General features: G+C 31.6%; 1 non-coding gene across 1 annotated transcript; it reads left to right on the plus strand.

Moving 5' to 3' along the window:
* Positions 1 to 929: 929 nt before the first annotated feature.
* On the plus strand, positions 930 to 1,036 carry LOC126017040 (U6 spliceosomal RNA). The gene has a single exon (XR_007498716.1). It is a non-coding gene; the product is annotated as a U6 spliceosomal RNA (small nuclear RNA).
* Positions 1,037 to 15,542: the final 14,506 nt, after the last annotated feature.

Raw genomic sequence — 15,542 nt, forward strand, 5'->3', positions numbered from 1 at the left:
CTGAAAAAACAATCAGTTCTCCAAATAAATTTGCTATTGATCATTGTTCAGTAGTTCAACTTCTTGGCTACTTTTTTTTTCAGTACACACACCAGCTACTCAGTACAGCTAGACAATATGCACACTTTTGTAACACATATGCTTAACCATGATGCTATATGCATGAATTTCTTACAATAAATTAAGAAGAATTAAAAAATAATAAGTCACCTATTTAAAGATATGTTATCATAGTGAACTAATTAACAACAAGAAAATATTACTATCTGAAACTCCTACATCAATATGGCTTATGCTCAAATGCCAAGCTGTTTTATTTGTTTGTTTGTTTTTTGGGTCACATCCAGCAACACTCAGGGGCTACTTTTGTCTCTACACTCCTGGCAGGCTTGGGGGACCATATGGGATGCTGGGATTCTAACAATCTTCCTTCTGCATGCAAGGCAAGTGCCCTACCACCATACTATCTCTCCAGCCCCAAATATCTAGCTTTTTGTTCTTTATTGGTCTCCATTGGAAATGGCAGAGATGGAACAATGGTAAGCCACATGTAAGGCAATCACCTTAAAAGCTATACTATATATTTATATATACTATATATTTACATATATAAGAATCATTTTATGTGCCTGGAGGCCATATGCAAAGCCAGAGAGAGAACAAATAGAACCAGTCTGTTGTATGTAAAGCAAATACCTTAACTCCTATACTATATTAATGTCCTTAAAAGTTAAGTCTTTGTAACTAATAAAATATTATTTTCAATGTATAAGGAAATAATTTTCACAGTGTCTTGTCCAAGAAGATACAAAATTCCCTAAAAGTTCCTTGTATTTATCCAAAATATTTTTCAAAGGTTCCTATCTTTTTTACTATTCCTTTACCCATAACTATGGCTAAAGTAAAAATACGTAAAGAAAACAAAGTATGTGCTCACTTGTGCAGCACATATACCAAAATTGGAATGACACAGAGAAGATTAGCATAGCCCCTGCACAAGGATGACATGCAAATGGGTGAAGTGTTCCATATTAAAAAATAAAATAACCAAAGTATTCATTTGATCACAGAGCATGCTGAATAGCATTATAATTCAGGATAACTTTGATAAATTAAACAGAAATGATTGTGTCAGAAAATTAGAAAAATATTTTTATGATAGGAAAAATAATCTTTACATTGAAGTGGTATGTATACACAGATTGGCACTAAAGACAAAATTATCAAGAGTTAAATAAAAACGTACTTGCAAGCAGACAGTTTAATACTATTCCTGAAAAGTAAAACGAATGTTTCAGTAAAATCTTATTTTTTGTAGCCTTTATTTATTGCTGAATCAAGTTCTATTGAATATTGAGGCAAAACTCATTTTTTTTGTCATCGCATAAATGTTTAGACTTACATGTGAATAGAAAATTTAGAATTTGTAAACATAGTATATATACAGAAGCATTTGTTCTATTTGGAAATTTTTGGACTAGTTTGACTGTATGAAAATATGGAATAATTTGCTTTATATCATAGAATTCTTTAATATGTCTCAAAAAGGAAAGAATAAATGTGAAAATGCATATTTCAAAACCATAATTTTAGAATTTTCAAATTCTTAAAACTCATATCCCCAGACAAAATAAATGTAAATTTAGTTAAAAATCGTAGATTATTATGATTCACCTAACATATAATTTATATCATCTAAACATTTGTTTAAAATGTTTAAAGTACAATTTGCATACCTTTCTGCACAGAAGCTATTAAAATATTTTAACTACACAATGAAAGTAAAATTTTGATCAATCTTTAGCCTGAATTATCCTTAATAAAATACAAAATAAAACTTATCTGTAGAACATGTTATCATCTGACTTCAGTTAATAGGTCTGGTAAAAATATCAACTTATTTAAGTTGAAATCCCATTTATCAGAAGATCTTTCACCAATTTTAATGGTAATATAGTAAAGGAAGGGGTATCAAAGTCCGTACTGAGAAAATAGTGTGGGATTCTCATTTAGAAGGAAAAGTGAAAACAAGAACAAAATTAAAAACAGAAGTCCAGGACAACAATTCAATCTATTTTGATTAACTGTGAAAAAGACTAGTTGCAGGAGTCATCCTAAAATTTTTTATGAGTTGCCTGATAGTCTTTTGAGACAAGAAATAAATCAGACCAAACTCACATGATGAAAGACTGCTTTGAGATGCGCTTGCTCCATTATTTATGCTATGTGGTAGAAATTGTTGGCAAAGCATCACATTGAATTATACATTAATTATATATTATTTTTACAAATTATAAAATTGGGCACTCATTTATATGTTTCCATCATGTTGGTCTATGTCTGATAACATGTATTGAGCAATATTTGAAGCCAGAAATAAATATACATTATTTTCTATAATTTTTTGTATCATATTTTAACCTAAGTTTTAAGAACTTTAGGAATCTCAAGAACATTGCATTCTAAACTTTAAAGGATCGAGAAGCTGTACCTAGATTTTAACTTACCATTTACCATTTACCATTTTTGATGAATATAGCCAGATATAAATTTATGAATAATGCATTGTCAGTTCCGAGGTATTATATGAGGGATTAGGAATGGAACCAGGTTCAGTTACTTACAAACAATTTGCCCTACTACTGTAATGTTCATATACCCTTTTATATGTGTTTTTATTAACAAATGTACAATTTATAGCATTTCACTCTTGTATAATCACATACCACTCTACATATTTACATTAATAATCTATTTTCACAGCCTTACACTAGACATAAGTACTGTATTATCATAAGAAGCATATCCTATGTTCGATACATCACATGCTTTATATGCATGCTAATGATACAACCACCAATAAATTATAAGTAATCCTTTTTCACAACATCACATGTGTTCACATACACTGACTTATATTCATATTAATACATTTATTCACAGACAACAAATTTACTATAATTAATTGAAATATTGAAGATAGTTAATTACCCATAAATATGAATATATCTACTCACATACTCTAGGTTGTATAAGAAAACTCCATATTTACTAATTTTCTGTCACAATAGTGTTGGTCAAGGTAAGATTCTTATTGTAAAAGATCCTACTCATTAATAAACAGTGAGCTAATAGAAATAATTTTATTATGATTTAAAAAATTATGAATTATCTTTCTAAATATTTTTTCTTTTTACTTTTGTCACCTCAATCCTAACAAAAAACCACTGGTATATGTCTATTTATTGTCAATAGAGATAAAGATGAGTTAAGTAACAGAAAAATTATGTGCCTATGTAATTTATTTATGCACTTTATACTTTCCTCACATGGAATTATTAATGACCACTTTGTCGAACCAATTCCTATGTATTTTTACCTAATATAATGACATATCTGTAAAGTTTTATCTTACCTCCTAGAAATAATTATTATATATATTGTTTGCTATGAATGATTACAAATAACTGATACTATAAAATTTTAAAATATTTTAAAATGTTCTAAACATTGAACTTTATAAATTTTGTGCAAAGGGATAATTGAACCAGACTGGACTAAAATTCTTTTCTACTGAAAAAAATTTTTTTTATTGTTGTTTTGGGTCACATCCAGCATCGAGCACTCAGGGGTTATTCCTGGCTCTATACTCATTAATCGTTCCTGGTAGGCTCAGGAGACCATATGGGATCCAGGATTTGAACCACTGTGTTTCTGCATGCAAGGCAAACATCCTACCTCCATGCTATCTCTCTGGCCCCTCTACTAAAGTTTTAACTTTATTTATTTTTATTTTTGTTTTTTGGACACACCTGGTGGTGTTCAAGGATTACTCCTGGTTCTGCCCTGAGAAATCCTTTCTGGTAGGCTTGGGGTACATATGAGTTGTCAGGGATCTAATGTGGGTCCATAATGGGTGAGCCACATGCAAAACAATACCCTACCACTTTGTTATCCCTCTGGTCTCAAAGGCTTTAACTTTTAAAAAGACATTTACTTGTTTGTAAAAAAAAATTCTAGTTACTTTCTTTGGGAAACACATAAAGGAAATTTGACCTAAATTCTATGACTTTAAGAAATAAAATTTATAATGATTTCTAATGATTGGCAAACAGGTTCACAATCTTTTCTGTCTTCCCATTTTTATTACATTTTTTAAAATTTTTAAACATTTGTTGTGGTTTTTTGTTTGTTTGTTTTTTTATTATTGGACCACACCCAGTGCTTAGACATTACTCCTGGCTCTGCACTCAGAAATCATTCCTGGCAGGCTCTGGGATCAATCTGGGATGCTGAGGGTCAAACCTGGGTCTGCCGCAAGCAAAGAAAATGTTTTACCTCCAGTGCTATCGCTCCAGCTCCTCAGTTTTGTTTATTTTAAAAGTTTACATTGCAAACAAAAACATTTGGATGTACATTTATCTTCTGCTTTTTTATTAATCTAAATCTGTTCTTTATAAAAACTTATTTTATATTAGCCTCACCAGATTTCTTTGTCAACATTATCTAAAACATTTTAAATATAAATATTAATATTTAAACTCTATTGAGTTGTTAAAGACTTCCATTTTGCACAAGATACTATAAAAAACCAAAACACACTAATCAAAACAGGTCTCTTTCTGTGAATTATAGACATACAATGTTTCCTCTTCAAGAGTTTTCTTACTTTGGGATTTAGATAACTAATAAATAAATATTTCTGTTTCTATACTTGAAAAACAGAGAATAAAACTATGAGGTGCAATTGAGTGGAGATGATATCCAAAATGTGAATGTTCCTGCTTTAGAGAATTCTTTTCAAGAAAAGTTAATGTTTTTTATCACCAAGAAGATCAAGATCTCTTCTATCACTTGTCTAACTTAAGGCATTTTTCAATATTTACCTTGATGCTTATTTTAGGGGTGGAAGGAAGGGGAGAGCTCTCAAAGGCATGGACTACATGTTTTTGACACATAGTCTTAGGCTCAATCAATGCTTTGATAAGCTCTCTGAGTAGTTCTGGGTATGGCCACAAAACAAATAAAAAAAATCTGTAAAAGTGGACTTAGTTATACTTACAGTAAATGACATAATTGGAAAAATATTAACTTTATAATATGCTTTAAAATATTTTCTTTTGGGCCAGAGCAATGACACAAGCGGTAAGGCTTTTTTTTTTTTTTTTTTTGCCTTGTACGTGCTAACCTAGGATGGACCACAGTTCTATCCCCAAGCATCTCATATGGTCCCCCCAGGCCAGGAGCGATTTCTGAGCTCATAGCCAGGAGTAACCCCTGAGTGTCACCAGGTGTGGTCCAAAAACAAACAAAAAAAATGTCTTTTTATGTACGTATACAAAAAGAATAATAATGTCGTAAAATGCTAGGAATAATCCATTTAGCCTGATTGTTTTTAATTTTGACAGTGTTAAAATTATGTTCAGATGAAATTTTTCTTCAACTTAGACTCAACTCTGTAAGATAGCTCAGCAAGTTGGGCATCATGCTGGGGAACAAGGGGAACCAAGTTAATTCACTGACACCCCATAGTCACATAAGATTCCCAGCACAGCATGGTATGTCCCCAAAATTGCTGGAACTTTGCTTCTCCACTCTTAGCCCTCACAGGATAAAGCCCATAAGCATTATCATATGTGATCTGAACCAGAAAGATAAGAAAAAGAAAGATTAAAAAAATCACTGATGTTAATTAGCCTGTCTCTATCTAAATCTTTGTATGCTATTAAGTAGATAGGAATTAAAATCTCAGTCACTATGAGCACAAGTCTCCAAATTAGGTTTTGACTTTTTTAAATTCTGGTGGGAGGGGCCAGAGAGATAGCATGGAGGTAAGGCGTTTGACTTTCATGCAGAAGGTCATTGGTTCAAATCCTGGAGTCCCATATGGTCCTTCGTGCCTGCCTGCCTGCAAGAAGCAATCTGAGCATGGAGCCAGGAGTAACCCCTGAGCACTGCCGGGTGTGACTCCAAACACACACACACACACACACACACACACACACACACACAAGTTAAATTCTGGTGGGAAACATTCAATTAATTCACATATTCTAGATATCTGAGGGAAAAAAGTGGTATATTTCTTAAGTCTATTTTCCTCCTACTTATTTTAATATGAAATGCATCAAGAACAACTGTCATAATTAACTCCACAGCTTAATGAAATAGAGAAAATAATATTTAATTACTCAAATGGTTTTGATAAATTGGCAACCATTTCTTTAACCTTCTAATATAAAATAGAGAGGAATGTTGTCTAAATATGCAATGACACTCATATTGTATTTATTGAATCATAAAAATAACACTATCAATAAATGGACACTATGCATCTTGACTTACTATATACTATTATTCTTCATCTTTAAAGTGACATTTGTTTTGTTATAAAATATTAATTCTGGAAAATATAGTAAGAGACTATATCTATAAAAGACTATATATATACTTAAGGTTATGCAGAGCTATTTTATGCCTAAACTCTACCATTTATGCCTTGCATAATTTTACATAATCTTGCCTTTTAATAAAGTTAAAATTTAAAAGATACCTTAAATGTTTGTATTTTATAAAAATGGTTATTTTGTATACTTTAAACATAGTAAAGATAAAAATATAGTGCATTTCAAAAGTTGGCACTTAAAAATTCTCAATTCTCCTCCAAATTATATTTTTACAAACATTAGTGATGGTTGTTATATTCTTTTGAAAAAAGCAAAGTGAATTAAATTATAACAATGTAATACTGAATATTATAACTGTAAATGTTCCTATTTCTTGTTCTAAAGCTATTGTGAATAATATGATTCTTTTATTTGGTATATAGATCTGAGAATTTTTAATATAAAATTTTACTTATTACACACAAGACTGTAGATATAGTGCAGGAGTTAAGCCTTGCATAAAGTCAAACTAATTTGTTCCCTGTCACCAAAGCAAATATTGTCATTTGAGGATCCTCGGTGTCACTCCTGAACACAGAGCAAGGAATATACTGAGTAATAATAGCTGTCACCCACTAAAAAAAAAGCGAAACAGAATTGTATATATTTTATTTATTCAACAATTTACCAGATCTCAGTTACTTATAAATATCTATAAATGAATACAATAATATGATAGCATGCCTCATATCATTTCTATTTTTTATCACTGTTATATGTCTGTTACTATTAATTAATTAATGTTACTAGATTATTATCTTTTTCACCCACTTAGATTAAGGTAGAGAAAGAAGCTAGAATGTAAATAGAGAGAGTAAAAGTCGTGTTAAACAGAACATGGGCTTCTCCAGAGTAAAAATGTTAAAGGATGATCTATACTAGAAATAAAGTTCATACTCTATATAAATTGTCTTCATTTTTTAATGGCTATTTTTCTCATTCAAGACACTAAGACACTTTACTACCATGATTCCTAAAACTTCTACTGAGTCTCAATTTGTTATGTTTTTAAACACCTAGTATTTAATATTTAATAAAGCAGATGTACGTGCTTTAGAATTTGTTGAATATTTGGCAATTGGAAATTATTTGCTGTGAATTTTTTGGGTTTGTTGTTATAGTTTTGTTGTATTATCAGTGACACTATATCAGGACCACTTCAGGCAGGACTCAGAGACCATATGTGATGCCAGGTATAGAACCCAGGCCTGTCATGGGAAAGGCAAGCACATGATCCACTGTACCATTTATCCAGCCCTGGCTCTTTATTTTTTTAAATAATTATATAATTTCTCTCAGGGTAAAGGAGTGTATTTAATATTTGTATGACTTGCATTTATTTCCACACCTAGATGCAAATATTTATATATGTAACATTGTTCAAAGCTCAAAGTGAACAAAGTGAAATATTATTTTAGAGTACTCAAAGTTTTATTTTAGAGTATAGTTCCTTTTAATTTTTGCAGATAAAATGGAACAAAGGTTTGTTATAGTCAACTTAATCTAATGACTGTCATTCAAAAGACCTTTCATATTGACTTGACTGAAAATTAGTTTTTGACAGATACCATAATTTCTCATGCCTACAGGAGAAAAACTTATATGTCCATTAGTAAAGTCAAAACATACCCTTACATGACCTTCATGTACCCAGATTTAAGCACCAGGAGGTTAATATATTTATCTTTGTTAGTATGTGGTCATAACCCATGTTTTATTATGCTATTTATGCAAACTATGTTTATATATCCATATCAAATAATTACTATGTGCAAATGTTTGAATAGTGATACATATCATAATATCTGAAAATTTAGATTTACTTCAAATTCATAGTTCATTCAACTTTCACATTTAAAAAGAACACTTATTTTATATTAAAATGAAAACATGTGTTGTGATGACCTCTGGAAAACCTTGCCTTTGTGTATCAAACATCTGTTTTTAAAATGAGCCTTCTGTTGGTATACCCATGGTACTTTTCCTCTTTTATATGTTAAAGAATGGGAAACATGTGAGTAACTGTTTGAAACTAAAAGTGACTGAAACAAAAATTATCAATTGCACTTCAATTTGCAATTTCAAAATGGATTTCAGAAACTGATTGCTTTGCTGCTGGTCCCTCAAAGATCACATTTTCTAAAATCACACACAAATATAAATTTTAAGCAGCTTTAAATACTACATATATACACATGCATATTTTTTAAATATACATAGTTTTTAAAAATTATTGACGTATATCCTTTATTCTAGGAAATAAGAGTTTTCTTGTAAGAAAACATTTAAAACTTACAGAAATCGATATGAAGCATACATTTGTCACTTCCAGTTATTTAATAATTTTAGTTTTAAATAGATTTATTAATTTAGAAACATCTTACTTAATGGCTTATTTTACAATTGACTTTAAAATTATGAGTTTTTTAAAAACACTAGTCATAAATAATACTTAAGAAATTATCTGCTGTGAAAAAAAATATCTACCTAAAAAAATAAAAACTGACATAAATTAAAAGTTTGCTTCTAGCTAAGAAAATTTAGCACCATTATAAAGATAAAAAACACACAGAATATTTTGTTTAAAAGCTTTGGTTCCAGAGATATAACACTGTATGTAAAGCATTTGCCTTGCATGGGGCTGGAGCTGGTTTGATTCATATCACCACATATGACCCCAAACTCTTTCTTCCAGGAGTGAATTCCTTAGAGCAGAGCCAGCAGTAAGCCATGACTACAGTTTTGTGTATCTCCAAAATAAACAAATAAATAAAGAAAATTAAATATGTATGTATTTCTTATAATTTATTATTCAATAATTACATCATTAGATCTCAATTGTTTCTGAGCATTTGAAAAATAATTGGTTTTAAATCATCCTTACTATTCCCTTTTAACTTTAACAATTTCTCTGCTATCATCTTATCAAAAGAACTATTTTAAAATTGAGAAATAACCAAACAATGTATTTTTTTTTAGGTTTGTTTTTTTTTGTGTATGTGTGGGGCCACATCCATTTGATGCTGAGGGGTTACTCCTGACTAAGCACTCAGAAATTGCTCCTGGCTTGGGGGGACCATATGGGACACGGGGGGATTGAACCGTGGTCCTTCCTTGGCTAGTGCTTGCAAGGCAGACACTTTACCTCTAGCACCACCTCTCCGGCCCCCAAACAATGTATTTAGGCACATGATTAAATTTTTGCTTATGTCTACAAAGAATGATATAAAGTTTAATACCTTTAATCGAGTCTTCGATTTATTTTCTGTTTGAAGTATGATCTTATGATACTCTGGGAACCTTTGGTGTAATATCAGACATTATACTTGTTATTTTCAAAAATATCCCAAGATTATCCATATTTTATTATTCAAGATATTTGCATTTTCATAAATGTAGTATATAACTATATAAATAGTTATATATATTTATTTATATCTATAACTAAATTAATGACCCCAAAATAACTATGTAAATGACCCTCAAATCACAATCTATTTATCATAGCACACTGCATTAATTTGCTTTATCAAACAGTAGAATGTCTCCTTTCCTTTCTTTCACATAAAAGGAAATCCCACAATGATAGCTCTAGAACCCTTCTTTCTATCCTCTGAAGTTGATTCTTCTGTCCCCTTACTTCAAATCCAAGTATTTTACCATTTTACTTGAGGCTTTTACTTGATCAAAAATGTTTTTGTATTTTTTAAATAATATTAAAGCATTCTAACAGTATGGATGATATTTGAGTATATAAATAAATATTAGAAAATATTAGAATTTTTATTATATTAAAATAGAAAAACCTAATACTATAAATAATAATAGAGTATACTAATAATATAAATAATTTTTTGGATACATGACTATTTCAGCATTTGAAATAATGCATCTATTTATATTGTAATCTAGGTTAGAACACCTAAAATGAAGCAGATGATGTTTTCACATATAGTTTAATCTATTATTTCTCCCTCTGGTGTGAGTCTCACAATCCAGTGGTGATTTTGTAAACTGCTACTCAGCATGGTTCATTTCATGATCTGCTCATAAATGTGTGAAAAGTCAAATATAGAAGGATAAGATGTTATTGCAAAGTTATATGCTTTTCTAGATACCAACAACTGTGCTCATTAAATATGCTACATTTTATATTGCCGTGACGATAGTCACAGACAGTAAACATTTCTGTATTGGTTTAATTCTGAAGAAACATTAAGATTATATATGCAATAAATTTTACCCAGTATCGATTTACTAAGTATCAATTATCCAGAACCAGGAATGAAAAATTTTATATTCATATTATCGTCATTTAGAAGGCTTATGGGCAAGAGAAGGAACAATGTATTTATAAATTTCCAAGAACCAGCTCCTGAAGATGTCTTTTCAAAAATTCATACATACCACATACAAAATAATATAATTCAATAATATATGTTTGCTGACAGACTATTTAAAAACATAAAAAGTATGCATGTAAGTAAACTTTGTGATAACATTCTTTGAGAAATTTAGAGCACCGATGAAAAGTATTCCAAGTTATTAATTTTACAAAGCAGTTTTAAAGACTTTACCCCAAAAAGCACTAGACCCTGGGCAATGATATTCACAGATTTGAATGTACAAAGAAGGCAAGTTTTGTGGAAAAGTAGAGAATATTCCTCTGTTCTCTGAATATTGATTGCATGTACTTGTCTTCAAGATAAAATGTTGACCATGGTATGTATACATTATCCAGGATCTGAAGGTCCCCAAATTCTCCAGGATGTGCAGATTCTTTCTACTTAGAACATCAGTGAGAATTCCTAGAGAGATAATACAGCATACAGGGTGCTTGTTTTGCATGCCACTAACCCACATTCAACCCCCAGCAGAAAAAAATGCCCTGCAAGCCTACCAGGAGTAAACCTGGAGTGCAAGCCATGAGTAACTCCCAGAAAACAAACATATGCAAAAACACTTCAGTGAGTGACTAGACTTAAACCAAGTGGATAGGCATATGGTTTGGGGGGGGAGGGGGTGGCGTGGGTGACGTGCAGTTTCACTTCAGCAACACTGTGTATTGCCCTTTCTCATATTATCAGAGAGTGACCTTGGTGACTGAACAAGAGCAGGAAGTGTGCAGAATGGTCACACTCATCTATGGGTTTTAAGGAAAATGAAAGACATTTTTGCAATAATTTTTAAAGACAAAAGAGAGGAGTGCTGGAAGTTCCAGCTCACCTCATGAAGCTCACCACAGAGTGATGAGCTTAGTTAGAGAAATAACTACATTGAGAACTATCCTAACAATGAGAATGTATGAGGGAAATAGAAAGCCTATGTCGAGTACAGGCAGGGGTTGGGTGGGGAGGAGGGAGAATTGGAACATTGGTGATGGGAATGTTGCACTGGTGATGGGGGGTGTTCTTTACATGACAGAAAACCAACCACAATCATGTTTGTAATCAAGTTGTTTAAATAAAATATTATTTAAAATATTTAAGACAGGCATGGGATGGGGATGAGGGAGATGGGAGGCGTTGGTGGCAGGGAGGTTATGGGACTCTGGGGATCGAACTCAGGACCGTCCTGGGTCAGCCACGTTCAAAGCAAATGCTCTACATCTGTGTTATTGCTCCAGCCTTTGAGGGTGTGTCCTTTATACGATTGAAACTCAACTACAAACATATTTTTTTAACCATGGTGCTTAAATAAAGATATTACAAAATATTAAGATAATATAAGCTTAATAATATTTGAATAATTTGGTGATTTCTTATTTTAGGGGGCATTACCCTGTGACGCTCAGAGGCTACTCTTGTCTATGTGCTCTGTAATCGCTCCTGGCTTAGGGGAACCATATGGGATGCCAGGGGATCGAGCCAAGTTCCGTCCTCTATAGGTCACGTGGAAGGCAAATGCCCTACCACAATGCTATCGCTCCTGCCCCTTTAGTGACTTTTTAATATCATAGCTGGTATAATAGAGAACAAAGAGGTGGATATTAATTACTATCTACTGATGATCGATGCTATTAAAAATGTCAAGTGGAATGGGATGTGGGATTGTCTGGACAAAAAGTATAGTGAAAGGGATATCTTCAGAAAATAAATTAATAAATTTTGATCAAATTTTTTGGGGGGGCACACCCGTTTGATGCTCAGGGGTTACTCCTGGCTAAGCTTGAACCACGATCCTTCCTTGGCTAGAGCTTGCAAGGCAGACACCTTACCTCTAGAGCCACCTCTCCAGCCCCAATTGATCAAAAATTCTTACTGGAGACAGTGAATGACAAACTTCCCTTCAAAATGGCAATAAACTGGAGTAAGTTGTTTCACTTTTTCTTTCCACAATAAGGCAGGTTTTCAGTGGTTATATTATAAAGTCTCTATATATTAAGACCTGAAAATATGATTAGAAAGGGTCATAGAATGTTTCCCATTCTGTAATTGCTAGCTAATCTTACATCATTTCTTGTGCCCTTTGAAAACATAAATATAGAAATAAATTTGTCATAAAATTTCAAAAAACATATTTCTTTTTGCTATAATTTATAGTTATGAAAACCCTGGGTTTCCTGTTTGAACAACTTCAAAGGTGCCTCTGAAGCAAATTTTTTGTCTCTTTGAAGCTACTGTGACAAGGTAGTAAATTTTTTTTTTTTCATTTAAGTGAGAGTGCTGAGTAGATTCAAATGTCCGTGCTGAAAGTTGCCAGGCTTATTTCACAAGCATGTGTTTCCTTATCAACAATACAAAGGGAAGCACTTCAGGCATTAACTGGAAAACTCTGTATCTCCTATTCTTTAAAAATCTGAATGAGGGAAATGATCATCATTTAAGGACAGAATGTTAGCAAAGAAACCCACAGTGCTACATTTTATGCTTAGATCCAGTTTGACCACATTCATCCAATTCCTTGTTCTTTTTACCTTGATTAAGATGTTTTATTATTTTCTTTCACTTTGTTAAGAGATTTTATCATATGCTGCAACTCAATATTACCCACTTCAGTTACTCTAAATTTGTTTGAAGTTTTTATGGATTGGTTCAGAGAGCATTCACTATCTTTGTGACATTTTTACTTTATAGTGTTCTGCGATTCCTGAACAGCAACAAAAAAGCTTCTATTTCCTACAGCACTGCTGTGCTTGTTCTTTATGATCAAATGAACCACAGAAATAACAGAATTCCTATTTTTCTTTTCCTCCAAAAAAATCAAAGCCAAAGTATGAAGTTCAGGCCCAGTAACTTCTTTTCTTTTCCCTAGTTTTCTGGTCTATTTATTTTTCCTATATATAGTTACATCTATTTTCAATTTTATTGAACATATCTAAAGACCTAAAATGTATTTTATAAAAAAATCTTGCACAGCATTCAGATGTGTCAAATTATTAATTCCATTTTTTAAATGAGGCCAATAAATTCTGAGCCTTATTTTAGTCATATGTTTTAATTCACTTCTTAACTATTAACAAATTCTATAAAAAATTTTGATATAATACAAGTTGACAATATGGCATTTTACTAATAATTTGATACACATTGGTATGAAAAAATGTCATGACATAAAACAGTATGGAAATATTGATTTGTTTATATTTTTTATGTTAATAAATGATAAATAGATCACTTTATTAATCTATTTTGTTTCTTGTCATATCCCTAACTGTGTGCAATGCTTACTTCTGTTTCTGTGTTCTGCGATCATGCCTGGCAGGGCTGGGTGAACATATATAGTGCCAGCACTATACTGTGGTCAGTAGGATTCAAGACAAATAACTTAACACTTGTACTGTCTTTCCAGACCCTTAAATTAGCTTAGTTGCTTTTTCTTTCATAGATAATACTAATAAATGGCACCACTTTTCTACATGACTGAAAAACAATAAATTCTAAAATAGACTATAATTACAACTCATTACATTTATTCTCATGGTATGGAAAATATGAAGTTGATCATTAAAATTAAATTCATTACTACATTATTTATATTACTTCTTTGTCAATTATTGCTGCTGAAGCTTAACAATCTTTACATATATACTTCTTTGTGGAATTCATGGTCTATAGATCAACTATAAATATATACCTCAGAATATTTGAATTCTGAATTTGAACCGTGGCTGCATTTTACTCATTTATAGGTTGTGGACAACAAGTTCAAGTTCCTATTTAACAGACAGAATAACAATAAATTATACATCTGTACTAAAGATTAAATTTGATCATAATAAATATCTACTAATACTAGGATCCCCAAAAATTCTTTAGAAATAAATTCAATTAATATATTAGATTGCCTATAGGCTGTCTTAGACTGCTTATATATGCAATATACTCCGGAAGCTTTAACTAGTGACATTTATTATTTTCATTTGTTTCTTAACTTTATTATAATCACCTCTCAGTAAAGATATCTGCATGTACTTGTACATACGAGTAATAATATAAATAAAGGCAAGTTACTCCAATATGAGATTTAATATATGTATACATATATATTATAACTTTCAAATATATTACTTTAAGCAACCACATTTACCATATTTTGGGGGAGGTTTGGGCTACACCTAGTAGTGCTCAAGAGATATTTCTGCCTCTGCCCTCCTGACAGTGATTGGAGAACCATAAAGGATGCCGCGGATTGCACCCATGTTGGCCACATACAAGGCAAATGCCCTACCTGATGGTACCTGCTGTGCTATTGCTCTGGCCCCTTACCATATATTTCTAAAATGCAATAAATATTAAAGGAATATACTTATAAGTATTTTTTCAATTTACTTTTTGTTTACTTGTTTAGGCTGACACACAGCAGTGCATAGGGATAGCTCCTGATTCTGTACTCAGGAATCATTCCTGGTGGGGTTTGGGGACCATACAGAGTGCAAGGGGTGTCTAGACCAGATTAACTGCATGTAAGTCTAGCTTCCTACCTGATGTACTATTACTATGATTCAATTTTATTTTTAGCAATCTTTTATTTTCATTTTAGTTCCCTTTAGGAGATAATGAAACAAAAACTTTAACTAAAAGTATATTTCTTAGAAATGAATGTCAGAGAGTAAAAGTTGTGATCTTGAAGATTAGATTAAACACAGAACAAAAA

This window comes from Suncus etruscus, chromosome 8 (genome assembly GCF_024139225.1).
Source record: "Suncus etruscus isolate mSunEtr1 chromosome 8, mSunEtr1.pri.cur, whole genome shotgun sequence".
NCBI classification, from domain to species: domain Eukaryota; kingdom Metazoa; phylum Chordata; class Mammalia; order Eulipotyphla; family Soricidae; genus Suncus; species Suncus etruscus.